Source organism: Rhipicephalus sanguineus, chromosome 5, assembly GCF_013339695.2.
Source record: "Rhipicephalus sanguineus isolate Rsan-2018 chromosome 5, BIME_Rsan_1.4, whole genome shotgun sequence".
Taxonomy (NCBI): domain Eukaryota; kingdom Metazoa; phylum Arthropoda; class Arachnida; order Ixodida; family Ixodidae; genus Rhipicephalus; species Rhipicephalus sanguineus.
In genome coordinates this window covers 105,384,058-105,397,870 of record NC_051180.1, presented here as the reverse complement: position 1 = coordinate 105,397,870, position 13,813 = coordinate 105,384,058, and the positions used below count along the sequence as shown (strand labels likewise).

At 44.7% G+C, this 13,813-nt stretch overlaps 1 protein-coding gene across 10 annotated transcripts in view; it reads left to right on the top strand.

The window, feature by feature from the left end:
- Positions 1-13,813, top strand: part of LOC119394082 (glutamate-gated chloride channel) — a 340,243-nt gene that overhangs the window by 203,349 nt on the left and 123,081 nt on the right. For 8 of the 10 annotated variants that reach the window (XM_049415630.1, XM_049415629.1, XM_049415627.1 and 5 more), the window contains exon 5: positions 6,331-6,410. The exons of the other annotated variants lie outside the window; for them this stretch is intronic. The gene's annotated coding sequence lies outside the window, so the exon portion shown is untranslated. The remainder of the gene's footprint in view (positions 1-6,330; positions 6,411-13,813) is intronic. 10 annotated transcript variants of the gene reach the window in all.

Here is a 13,813-nt window from a genome sequence, read left to right as displayed (position 1 = left end):
AAGAAATAAACACAAATGAAGAAAGAAAAAAAACGAAGAGAAACAAAGAAGGTCACCCAGCTCCGCACTTCTCTCAGGCTTGGCACCCCTACTGCGAAGCTGCCTTAATTCTTTTAGTTCTTCTCTAGCCTTGATGAAACAGTTTTCTTGCATTGCGTGCATAGTTCTGATGTCTTACGATTCTAATAATACGATAACATAAGTACGATAACAATCGTTGGGATGCAACGTCTCAAGACCACCGTATGATTATGAGGGACACCGTAGTCGAGGGCTCCGGAAATTTCGAATACCTGGGGTTCTTCAACGTGCCCCTATATCTAAGCACACGGGCCTCTAGCACTTTTCCTCCATCGAAATGCGGCAACCGCAGCCGGGATTCAATCCCGCCACCTCCGGGTCAGCAGCGGAGCACCATAACTATGCACTACAGACCACCGCGGCAGGTTTTACGATTCTGACACTCCACAAAACTTTCGAGCCAGCTTTCGTCCATCACACCCAGTGTGGATCGCAACGTCAAGTGTGCTCTGGAAACGCATTTGTCATCGAGTGAGCACCGATTCAACTGAGGAAGACTTGACGGATGACTTTAGGTAAAGGACAGCTGAAGGGAAACGAAAGAATACTAGATGCCTCATTGAAAAAAAAGACCATAATAAAACGCGAATCTTACATTTTCTTCCCCGTCTGTGTTTGTATTTTTTAAGCTTTTATTATGTTTGCAAGAGCTAGCAGTCAGATCCGGACCGGATCGGAGCTGCGAAGCAAAGCAAGACTGACCGCATTGAAACTGGCCGATGGCTTTTCGCTGTACCATGCAAACTTCCTCCCATTTTTGCACGCCCGCTTCAAGGGATCTATATATTTTGAAGGTCACGCGGCTCCCGTTTCCAGCTTATTCGTTCTTTCTTCTTGCTCTTCATCTCTTTAAGTACATTCTCAGGTAGCAATTCATTTGTTTATATTGTAGCTGTCTCCACGGGAGCGTCGTTGTCGCTTGAATGCGTACGCGTGAAGGTGTGAAAATAGGTTTTGCATGTCTACTGCCGATGTTCAAGTCATGGTAGATAAGATAAAAAGAAAAAAATAACAGTGTGAGCGACTTGCCGTAAGAGACCTGAAAGCGTGCGCGTCTATGGCTCGAGTAAATCAAGAGAAAGCCCGGCTGTCTTGCCGGTGCTGCCGCAAAGATGCAGCTGAAACCGATGGCCGCAACAACACAAAAAAGAGAGAACCACGCAGGGAGGAAGAACTCGCTCCTGAAAGCCAGGTTTTGCTTCTCAAAGCCGGCCTGCGTATAGGGCATACGTGAGCCCAATACCCGATATGCCCGCGTGCGTGCCAGAGACGCAGCGTGACCCCCCGCATCACTCGAGTCAATTGGCTTGCTTTACTTTTTGTTTGTTTCTGTACGCGTGTTCATCTTTCTCGCAGCGCGTGGGAGAAGGGCAAAGGGTTGTCGGCCCTTTGACGCCTTGTCACTCTATCCTATCACGTTTCCTTGTCCCCTTGCCACTGCAGTGCAACGTCTTTTTCTGTTTTAATCTCCTTTCCGGACGGTGTCTTTGGGGACCCGTGAAAAGCGCGCGATGACAAAAAGACTCCCCGCGAGAAGAGAAAATCTTCCCACGCACATCAACCAGAATTGTCGTCGGATGTCCGAAGGCAATATATTGCTGCGTTGTCTAGACCTTATGAAGGAACGCAATCTGACGTCCGCATGGCTACTGCGCGAACTATTCAAGCTCTACTGAAGTGGTAAAGTTTGTATATTTTTATATATTGTTGTACGCATACATACATACATACATACATACATACATACATACATACATACATACATACATACATACATACATACATACATACATACATACATACATACATACATACATACATACATACATACATACATACATACATACATACATACATACATACATACATACATACATACTATTTATGATCCACTCTTTAGGGCTTTACCAATAGAAATAACTTTTTGATTGGCACAGTATACAAACACCCTCTGTGGTATCTTAAGGACACTAAGTACCTGAAATTAATTCTATCGCACTACACATTAGTGTGTTTTATGCCTTGACATGCTGAGGGGACGCATGCATAATCATAATTACAATTTATATCTGTTATCGTCTCAATTTTCCGTCGCCACGGCCAGTGATTCATAGACGTTTGCACAGACACGTGTGTCATTTTACCTTTTAGAAAAGACATTTCCCGTAATCATACGAACACACAGAAAATGAATGCTCTGAGGCATGCTTTTACGCTCCTCACTCTTAATTTTGCAAGACGTCTGTGACATTGAGAAGCAAAGAAGTATACGAAAAAAAAAATATTTGCACTTCAGTTGCGTAGTGTAGCCATTCAGGTGCCACTCCGTTCTCAATTTAAATTCGCATTCCGCACGTGTTGGCGATATGTCACAAAAAATTTTCTATCGCATGGTCCCAACACGTGCCAAACCCTTCCTTCTTCATGTGTATTGTGACGTATATGGGACACCTTCAAGGCCGTTGTGTTAGGCCCGCGGATAAACGGTGCCGCTGGAATTCGCGAAACCTGTCACTATATAGACGCTTTAAAATGTGCTTAAATACGTGTGTACCCATATATTTGTATACGCATGCGTGTCTGAATGCGTAAATAAGTGTAGAAAAAGGCACGGCGAACACAGATGTGCGCCTGCAAACTCGCACGTGTTCACAAGCATTACAAACATATACAAGTGCAAACGCTAAGCGCATTCATTTAAAGAAACACAATATACATCAGAAAAAGAACGAGGACATACTAATGCAAGTGCACGCGTGCGCGTGCGAGCATTTCACTTATAAGCACACATACACTGACGCAACACATGAATGTGTGAACGGTGACAGGTGCACCTAAGCACATTGGCAAACACACACACACACACACACACACACACACACACACACACACACACACACACACACACACACACACACACACACACCACACACACACACACACACACACACACACACACACACACACACACACACACACACACACACGCACACACACACACAACTCGAATGTACGCAAAGGTGCACAAATAAACACCTTTGTGTTTTCCGACGTGAAGCCCCATTTGTAAATTCAACTGGTTCTTTCTACACCCTCCTTCGCGGGAGATTCCTTTCAAGCAACATCATCCCCTGTTTCGGATGGCCGCGCTCTGCAACGTTGTTTCATCTCTTCTTCGTTTCTGCGTCGTTGCTGGGAAACTTCTCGTTGTCGTTACTTTAATTCTTTGTGTGTGTGTGTGTGTGCGTGCGTTTCGCGAGATGACGCCACCGCTGCTTCCTCGCGGTGCGAAAGGGGAGGGGGCGGAGGAAATGTGTTGCCAGTTCAACAGGATGCGAAATATCTTTCATTTATTACGACACGCTGGGGCCTCCATAAAAGAAGAAAAAAATATTGACACGGTAGCAGCAGTAGCGTGTACAAAGATAAAATCAAGACACAGACAAGTTTGCCACTGCGGGGATACAGATGCGAGGTGAGGCAGCGCTAAAATAATGCAGGGTGGATGGCGGAGGAAGCGAAAGCGAAGAGGGGAGCCATGAACAAGAGAAACCGAACGAGCCGGCCATAAAAGTCAAGGAATATAGAGATGCAAACAGCCGCGGTTGCAACGGCGTTAAAGAAATGGCACAAAAGAAAAACGTGGCAACAAAAGAAAAAGCTCGTATTCGGCATTGTGCGTCTGTGTCTCTCCTACAAGCTGCAAAGAGAAAATGTACAGCGATGCCGCTCGCAGTGCAGGCGTTATAGACACGCAGCTTCGCAGCCGGTGATAAAACAGAAGAAACGGAACACTTCTCGTAACAACAGCAAAAGCAACGTAGTAAAATAATCATGAAGTGCACCCCCTCCCCTCCCCTTCTCTTTTTCCTATCCCATACACGGTGTGTCTATATACGCTCAGTGGGGAAAACAACAGCTCTGTCCGCTCGCCTTTTGGTTTTCCTCGATGAGTCGTTTGCGGCCTACTCTAGGGCTCTCCGGGGACAGTGGGTCGAACGTGCAGCGGAACGGCTGGCTGTTCGCAGAAAGCAAACGGAAAAATGGAGAAGAGGCGATGCGATCCGACGGGTAGTAAGAAGGGAGGGGGGGGGCGCAAATAGCGAAGCTTCTCAGTATAGTGAAAGCAAGAAGATAGAAGAACACTGGAACATCGGCGTTTGTTATATATATACAGCGTGACGGAAGTTGGGTGAACAGAAAGACACGCGCACAAAGAAAAGAAACAGCGTGGTTGGTACGGGGATGCAGCTGAGACGAGTGGGAACGGGAGATGCCTCAATTTATTCGCCAGCGCCCCCCGCCTCGGCTCTCGTCTGAGCTTTGTCGCAACGCTCCGATCTGCTGGTCTTTATTTCTTGTTCGTGCGCGGTTCGTTTTCCTTATTTCCTCTTTTAGTTACTTTACTTCCAGTCTTTTTCTTTCTTTCGTTCACGTCCTTATCTGTCCTGTGTCGCGCTTCGCGAAGCCCCTTCGATGGCAACTGCATCGCGAAGCTTTCGGGGGCCCGAAATCCTACTGCTCGCCCGTCTTTCGAAAATTTCTCCCCGTGTTTTTTTTTTCTTTTTTGTTCTTTCTTTTTTTTTCTGCCTCCTTGGACCCGCCTGTACCTACGGCGACACCTCGACGATATTTCACCGGTCAGGGGCATGTTTTGATACGCGACGTCTACTGCGCGTCAGATGTGCGTACATCCTCTGGATTCTTCCGGCGACCGCGCCGCCTCTTGTTTTCCTTTCCTCCGACTTCCTCCCGCTTTGCCCCCGTTTGTTTTTGCTCCTTGTCCCGGCCTAGTGGCGACGATCCGTTAGAAAGACAAGACAAGACGAAATAAAAGAAGAACGGGAAACCTAATGAAAATTATCTCCGAAGGCATAGTTTTGAAACACCGGTCGCATTAGACAAAAAAAAAAACATAGATCTTTCGCTCTCGATCTCACCATACGTGAGTGAGTTTTTGTTTCTTCTTTTTTTCCTTCGTTCTATAGCTCCATGGGTCGTGCATGACCTAATGAAAGCAGCAACTTTCGCATCCTCCGAAAAGCGCGCTCCCAGCGCTCACCTCTCCGCGCATGTCGATGCACTAGCCGAGATGTAGTACGCCCTCAGGGATTTGATCCGGAATCGGAAGAAGGACGCGCCGAACAAGACGCGGGACAGTCATGAGAATTAAGCGTGAGCTTAGAGATAAGTGGAGCGATTATTCAGGTTGCACGTGTAACTGGAAATGATACATAGAGATGTGCTTCCGTTTGCGGCATTCTGCAATAGAGCGAAGAGGCTACTAAGAATTTTTGTTGCCGTATTAATGGCATTGCGCGTATACTCTTGCACTTGTAAACTACGTCACAATCTTGGTGAGAGGGTGAAAGCAGTGACAGGTGATGCCCGCAGCTCTAGGTGGTGAAAAAAGAACACCTTCATCTGTAGACAGCATGATGCTTGCTGCAAATCTACTAATTTGACGATGAGGAATCTGGGCCAACTACTACGATCTCGCTGCTCAACTAAGACCGTGTGTTTCTGGGCGCCCTGAAAGTATTGTTGGATTAATGCAGCGCAGAATCCGTTCGGGATTCCTTTCCACCACGACAAAGCGATGGTACGTTCGCAAATAAAACATTATTAGGTAACCCTGAGTAGAGATTACCCGCATGAAATTAGGAAATTGTCACAGATCTAACGCACCTGGCGAATCGATGATTTAACCATAGTTCTCTGAAAGAGAGCAGTGCTGCGCAGGATTCGTGGGGGAGTGTTTTCGGCCGCATCGAAGCGAAGTTACGTTCGCGAATAAAGGCTTTATTAGTTGACACCAATTAGAGATTACCCGCATGTCGTTGAGAAATCGTCACATATTCAACGCCTATAGCGACTCAGCGTTTTCGCCGTAGCTGTCGGCATGAAACGTTTCAAGGCACAGTGCGCCTATTCTGTCACACATTATTTCGAGCAATGGTATATTTTACTTAGAAGGTTCTAAACAAAACTCTCAGAAGCTTCGAACATCTACTTAAAAGGTTCTAAGCGAAAAAGGGGTAATTGGAGATCGTTGGAAGAGGCCAAGCTGGTGGCCATGATGATGGTGGTAACAGTGGTGGTAATGGTGGTGCGGACGTTGATGATGAGGCAAAATTTCCTTTCTTTTAACAAAAAAAAAATCATGTGTTAAACATGTTGCTGTAGTTGTTTACATGTTTAGGTCATTTATACACCGATTTGTTTTTTCTATCTTTTTCTTCTTGGTAGACGTGGCGAAGATGGTGGCTTCATCGAAGAGAGAAATCATCGAAGCTTTCCACGCGACATCTGGAGTACACGGCGCATGCGTAAGCTCAACTTCCATTGCGCTAATCTTGTATGGAAAATGAAATCAAATCTGTTAGAATAAATAGGTGCGTTGATTTAAGTCGCCGGCGTTCCCACGTTTATTTAAAGTTTTCTTTACAACGGCCGTAATGACATTATCAATCTCAATTTTTACGCGTCCGCTTTTTTTTATCCTTAGTTTTTCATCTCATAGCTTCCTGCAAACGACGTACGTGATTTGGTGGAGGTTGCTTTGATAAGACCTTCTACAGATAGCCTTACGGCACAGCGTAGTGTGGGTTTAAAAGGTGTCTGTGGAGCAGTTTAATTAGCATGGCTTAATGGGCGTTTGCGTCGATGTTAGCGAAACAACCACTAACTAGCTACGTGCGTGGGCCTGAACAGATTTTCCTGTAGGGTTTAGTATCGCCACTGAGGAACCGAGATATCAACACCTTTGTGCTTACGCAGTCGTCATATGTTAGGTTTAATAGTTCTCAATGGACAAGTAACCTCACTGACACCGATGGATTATATCTAACACTCGAATCTTGAAGTAAGACTACGTTGTTTTAATTTTAACTTTGATTAATTGCTGCACTGGTAAATGGGAAAGGAGGAAGAATGAATGCAATTGGAAGATGGCTTGTTTGGCACCGCCATGCTGTCACGCTAGTTGTGCAAAGCCCGTCATATGTAATTTAAAAATGGCGCGCCTGCCTAAGTCGAAAAATTCGTGCTTCCGCATGCATTTTTGGAGCTGCTAGGAAAATAAAAAGAAAAATATAGCGCAACTGTGCAACTGATTATTTATGCACAGAGTCGGCTTCATTTAAATGAAGCACCTGATTAGTATAGGAGTGCGCGTGACAGCCAGTATTCAGCATGAAGTTTGAAAAGCTTACTCTTTCGTTTATGGACCTTATCCTCAGCTGCGGTATCAGACAGGGTTCGCCCAGAATATGTAGGAGAAACGGTGAAGATATACCGAATTAAATACTAACGATATGTTTCACTTGAACTAGTACAACCATGTACCTCCAAGAATGTGGTTCTCACAGACAAACTTATAGATTAATGCACGTGCTTCTCCCCATACAGACAGTAAGATAATCCTCTCCATCGCTGTAGCTACGAAAAAAGTCGGATACTTCACAATTATCGGGCCCCGAGCAGTTGTCCTCTGATCTGTGTTTACTGTCTTTTTTGTTATATCCCTTTTCTAGCGGAAACTTAGTTAAATTAAACCGCAATGGTTCAGGTAAGAAGTTAAGGTACGTCAGTTACAGTTGGAAAAACGGGATGGTGATAGAGCGAATAGTTTGAAACCCAGACATGATTTAGAAACTGAGGCCGGTACAAATGATACAAATAAAATAGCGACCGTAAACAAGTTGTCTTTATCCTCTTTTGTACGGTACGGTATACGGAGTTCTCGATTAAATGCACTTCACCCAACGATGCCTGAAGGGTTTTTTTTTTGTTATTTTGCCTTTATGGACAAGTGACCTCCGATGGTAAACGAGGAACCCTTAAACGTCCTTTTTTGTTCAAGCTGCCTCTAAGCTTACAAACCTTCATTCGCTGATCCTTTTGCAAGCACCCGCAGTTTTCTTTTATTCAGGCGAGATCCTCAAGGGCCTCATCAGACGCTGACCTTGAAAAACTGGTGTGCGATACAAAAACCCACGTGAAATTAGTGAGTTTAATAAAAATCGCGTTCGGACCGGAATCGAACCAAGGTGTTCTGCGTGGCAGTCAAGTATTCTACTACAGAGCCACGCCAGTGGTTGGAACCGCTTTTGGAAATAGTTTCTATACAATCGTCATTTCGAGCAAGCAATCACGTTAATAGATGTAATATTGCGTGACAGAAGTGTATAATCGCAACAGGCGTCCCACAACGGGAACTGTAACTAGTGGGTGGTTGAAAGCCCCATTGCAAAGGGGTGATCTATAATTCATCGTCGTCACCATCAGCCATACAACATCATCAACATCATCATCATCAACAAAATGTGCAGCTTCTCAGGGAACCATTCGAGTTCCGATAATGCCGATGATGGTTTTGATAAAATAGCCATACCGTATGGCCGTTGCCTTCTAGTCGTCTAAGGTGTCTGCATTAGAGATCCCGTAAGTTTTCGTTTCCTAGTTATGAACGTCTCTTGGCTTCTACACCTGGTGCTGAAAATATGCAGTGTTAACTCAGCTAAACATCACCGTTATTGACAATAGATCTTTAATAGATCTTTAATAGATGTTTAATTACGATCAGTAGGAAGGAGAATTATTCATGGCTTTGAGAGAAAAAAAAAGAGAGAGTGAGAATCGAAGCGCCTGGACTTTGGACAAATGAGAGTTTCCATTTTATCACCCTGCACCGTGTCGTGCTCCTGCTCGCCTGCAAAGCTATTCATTTTGAACCTGTAAAACTGGCTCTCTTACATGCATAGTGTGCATGAGGCGAAGCTATAGCGAGTGCGGCAGGAGACCTCACAGAAACAAAGAAACGATTTAGCCTGGAATTTTCCCTTGCATCTAAATGTAAGAACAGAAGGGTTCCTGCACAGTTAGTTAGTTAGTTAGTTAGTTAGTTAGTTAGTTAGTTAGTTAGTTAGTTAGTTAGTTAGTTAGTTAGTTAGTTAGTTAGTTAGTTAGTTAGTTAGTTAGTTAGTTAGTTAGTTAGTTAGTTAGTTAGTTAGTTAGTTAGTTAGTTAGTTAGTTAGTTAGTTAGTTAGTTAGTTAGTTAGTTAGTTAGTTAGTTAGTTAGTTAGTTAGTTAGTTAGTTAGTTAGTTAGTTAGTTAGTTAGTTAGTTAGTTAGTTAGTTAGTTAGTTAGTTAGTTAGTTAGTTAGTTAGTTAGTTAGTTAGTTGAAATTAAGCATAGCGCTGCGATGAACAGTGCCCAGATCGAGAGTCGGTCGTAGAGAAATCGCGAATTCCTTCTTGGCGTTCACCGCCTCTGTGAATCCGTCGTATGATTTGAACAGCCCACTGGAAGTAGTTGCGAGTGAACACTTTTAATATTTCAGTGACTGCTCGAAAGAGGACGCCAAGTGTAAAAATTGCAAAAACGGATCCGTATATTGCTCGAGGTCTCTGAAGCCGAGTGATATACGATTCTCGGAAAATGGGGAATCTGGGACGACTTCCTCGTAAAAGCCCGAAAATAACCGTGACGCCCAGCGTCAACGTCGCTGGTTGCAGTGGACCGATCATTACTCATTCATGAGCGCAGCGGGAACGCCGCAAAGCCTCTGCTATTGTTTGCGTAGGCGCCGATTGCCGAGAAAACATCGACAGAACTTCTGATGGAATTATTTATGTGCTTCCCATGCAAGCAAAACCATTCCGGTGAAAGATTTGCGTATCTCTCGCTATTGGCTGCAATACTTCATATTGAAGAGCTCCCGTTAAAGAGTGGCTTTGAAAACGCAGAGTGCAACGATGTCTTCTTGTGCGATTTGTTTCTAAATTTCTGGCATCGAAGTTTCCGGTGTTGGAATTTCCAGTTTGTTGCAACTAAGATGCACAAATCCTTTCCTATACCCGCAGACCACTGCTATGTTTCCATTTATTACTGAGATTGTAAGACAAACTGGTTATGGTGGATAAAGTTTGCCATGCTGCTCCAGCTGCTTGGAATGTGCAGTCGGCGTCAGAAGTCCACAGACCACTAGGTCGCAGAAAACTTTGAATTCGCCAGAAATTTGTGACTGTATTCCGTCGAAATGCATAGTACATGGTAACGCGTCTTAGAACATGCCGGAATTCTAAGTTTAAGGCTACCTGCTCAAGCAGCGACGATATGCAGCTTTAACGCGATAGCGTTCAAGAGCTCGTTTCCAGAAATACCTGTGCGGGCATCGGTGTCGTTATTTATAAGTGAAAATTCAACGTTGTCCGTGAGCGAGAATTCGAGAAAGATGTAGTAAATAAAATTGGCCGCGTATCTGCGTGCTTCGCTGCAAATGTCGTGTAAAGACGATAGAAGAGGCGCTGTGTGAGATATGGACGCCATCTGGCAATACGTCGGGAAACATGAGTGCTGTGTTGCGTGCTGGTAGTCCCGGCGCAGCAGCAGGCGAAGACCGGCGGTGACCAACGCGACCGGCGGGGACGCCAGCCAGCCCGAAAACGCGGTTTGGCGCGAAGCGCTGAAGCAGAGAAACGTCCGCACTCAACGAGTACTCTCCACACACTCTCTTATTTACACGTCGCCTGGGTAAAACAGGAACGCCAGAGCGGCGCCCACAACCGGCAGCCTGAAGGCCGCCCACAACGCTGCTTTTTCATTTTTTAAATATTTTTTTTCACCTTCTTGGCCTTCTCAAAACTAAAGTTTTTCAACACCAACCCATGGCATTCGTACAGTGCAAGAGAACCGAAACCGAAACACAACAATGAGCTCGTGCGAAGGGCACGGAGGAAGGCAAATTTCAGCGCAGTCGCATTTTCAGCTTTGTCGAAACAGCGCTCACTAGACGACGACAAAGTAAAAGAAGGCACAGGACAGGCGCTGTCTATAGTGTACTATAGCGCTGCCTGTCCTGTGCCTTCTTTTACTTCGTCGTCGTCTAGTGAGCGCTGTTTCAACAAAGATGAACGCATACCAACTCGCTCAAGCTTCCATTCTTATGCATTTTCAGCGCAGCTTAAGAAACTAGGGTCCTTAAAATTACGTATGTATGCATTTTCTATTAAAGGAACACGCCGCCTAATACTTACCTAGTGATGTTGCACCTCAGATATGCATGATATTTACTTTTTGATCGACAACGTTCACAAGTATGAACAGCCGTACCAGTTCAAGACTGCTGGCCCTTGGGCAAGTGGTTCAACTTTGGCCTAGTGGCTGAATCGAGGGACGTGCCGACAAACAGAAAGACAGACAGAAAGACAGACAGACCAAAATTTCTGCGTTTAAGTTCCCCAAGAAAGACTATCGTCTTTAAAAATAAGTAATAAGAATCTTTGGTTCAAGTGAAAACTGAACCCAGGCCTTTTGCGTAGCAAGCAAGTGTTCTTACCACAGAGACACGTCATTGCTTGAAACTGCTTAAGAAAAAAAAAAACCCTATATGAATCGCACAAAAAAGGCATGTAATGGGAGGGGTCTCCTTAACGTATGTAATATTGCGTGGCAGAAGCGTAGAATCGCGCCAGGCGTCAAAAACCTGTGAATTTCGCAATGAGTGGGTGTTTTAAAGGCCCACCCATTACAAAGTAAGCAGCTGCGTAGGTTCGCGCGTTGCCTTACGGACGCGTAGTGGGCCCTTCGCTGATTCGCAAAAGGAAGAATTGTGGCGTAGTGGGCACTTTACAACTGTACTTGCAGTGGGCACTCTAGGATAGTTTGGAACGGCCAATGTTACGCGCACAGACGTTCGTTTCCATGCGGTACGGTTGAGGCATCCACCGAGAACCGAAGGCAGGCTATCACTTCAGAAGGCTATGCGCACGGGGCCCGATTACGCTATCGCGTTCTACTCTTGAAGGCGAAGCTCAAGCGTCCTCCAAGTTTTTTTCGTGTGTCTCATGGTCCCTAAACTTCTGGCGCTGACTGTACGGTGCGCAGAAGCCCCACTGATGTACCTGTGTACCGGTTTGTAGACTGTTTCGTGCAGTTGCAGTATTCTGCACAAGTTAAACAAATATATAAGTACCTTTGTAAACAACGGTGCCACTCAAGCAAGGCTGAACAGTATCCCCCTTGTCCTCGTTCTTGTGAGCGCTGTGCGAAGTGGAAGGTGAGTGTGTACCAAATTGCTCAGTTTGAAATTTTCAGCTCTGTAACAATGAGAGGTCACCTAAAACGCTTTACCGCGAGCTTGAACGTCGCAGAATTACGAAGACAGTTACTATTAAATTCTGTTTGTGCAATTATTTCTTACTTTTTTTATATTCACGTTGTTTAAGGTTGCGATCACGGTCTCACCCCGCGAAATACCATATGTCGGCCTTGTTCGCTTTCTTGTATGTTTCTTTTTTTACGCTTGCAAACGAGCATACGAAATACTTCAGAAGTACGTAGGTTCTTCGCCATGCATCTTTTTTAAATAGCGCCCGTGCGATTAATCTCTTGCAAATAAAAAAAAGAAAGAACTTATCAGTTTTCAAGAAAAGAACAATGTATCTGCAGTCTTAGATATCTCGACGGGAGAAATTTATATCATGCACGAATATTCTTTTATGTTCTCTTGAATATGTAACGAAAAACAAAAAACAAGCATTAACGAGACATGGCGCAAGGGGACTCTTACGATATTTTCACAAAGGCTGTGCGACGCTAATTAAGGCATTAATTTTACGAAAACGAAGCGGCTGCTCGGAAGCTGATCCTTGTTAAACTGCTACATGTCCCTCGCGTGTGTCTCGTCCTAAGAAACAGGCGCTCAGGACAAAAAAAAAGAGAAAGAAGCAAATGAAAGTAGAGGGGTGAGGGGGAAGGAGAGAAAACGCTGCGCGCGGAGAAAGATTTCATAACGCACCGAACGTAGGGAATGTCAGGAAATCAATTCCGACCGAGAAACAGACAGGATTAGGAATCTCGTGTCCCTAGACTGTTTCTGCTTCTTATCCTCATTCCAAAAGAGGGCATTAATTCGTTTCTCTGGTGCCACGCTTTCCTGCTGGCCTTACAAAGCGTTGCCTAAGCCCTCAGTTTCGACCATTTGTCTTGTTGCAGGTATTGCGTTACCTTCGTCTTTTTTTATTTATTTTTTTTTCAGCGTTTCTTGCGTCGCCCAGCCAAGGGGTCATTGTGGAGCGATTTCAAACTTATTTGCTCCAGTCCATCGTTGGGTATCAATTTTTTTTCTTTTTTTATTTATTTTATTAAAAAGAAAAAAGAAGCCTGGCCGTTATATTTCAGAAAAGCAATTGCAATCCAGCGAGGAGATTTTCGTGTTCCGCTCGTTTTGCCTTTTTCTCTCCTTGCTCGTATTTTTCACTCAGGCATCGCTTTACCGGAAATCTCAGATGTCCCGGGATTTTTTTTTTTTTTTCGTCGTGGGCCCAGTCCGCCGCGTCTGAGTATTTCTCATCGATTGTGCCTTGTACGTCGTAAAATGGCTGTAGACGTCTAATAAATTATTCGCCTGTCTTATTTCATTGCGAACCATCGCTATGTCTAGAAATCTATTTATTTTATACACACTACATATGCGGCAGGCTGCACGTTACAACTACGTTGCAGCCAGTGCAACGCCTTATTCGTGTACCTTAGCCAATTATATCACCTTGTATGCATATTTCAGTCTCATGCAGGGTTTAAAATCGCTCGTTCTGTGCGATTGAGCGCCTTTCGTGCCATGGTGAGCGATTAGGAAGAAAAGTACCTCACCTTCAATAGCGACTTGCTGGCATTTACATTGTTCACATGATGACTCTTTACATATCGCTGTACAGTGCATCGAACA